Here is a 534-nt window from a genome sequence, read left to right as displayed (position 1 = left end):
GGAGAACATACAAAGATAAAGATGAAGAGAATTAGAGGGAACTTAATAGGAAAATACATCGAGAATGTGCATAAACAAAAGAAGAATGGTTGAACAGCTAGAAAGGGTTAAGCAACAGAATATGTACGATAAAGGAGGAGAAATCACAAGCAAAAGAAAATAAATCAGTGAATAACAAGAAAAAAGAGGGCTGGAACAGTAGCCATGGAGCTAAACGAGGGAAGAGATATGTAGAACGAATATATTAGAGAATTATTTACAGATAAAAGAGAAGAACGCAGAGACTTACAAAATGATGAGGGGCCAGACATAATGAAGGAAGAAATAGAGACAGCACAAAAAGGATGAAAAGAGGCAAAGCAATGGCAAAGACGGAGTTGCAGCAGAAATACTGGAGGCATTAGATGAATTAGATATGAAAATCATGACAGAGATTGCCAACACGACCAACAGTACAGGACACTTAATAGTACGAATGTGTCAATACAGCAAGATTCAAGGAACACTAGAATGTAATAAGCATCTGATAATCAT

This window comes from Penaeus monodon, chromosome 24 (genome assembly GCF_015228065.2).
Source record: "Penaeus monodon isolate SGIC_2016 chromosome 24, NSTDA_Pmon_1, whole genome shotgun sequence".
Classification (NCBI taxonomy): Eukaryota; Metazoa; Arthropoda; class Malacostraca; order Decapoda; family Penaeidae; genus Penaeus; species Penaeus monodon.
This window is presented reverse-complemented; position numbering follows the sequence as displayed.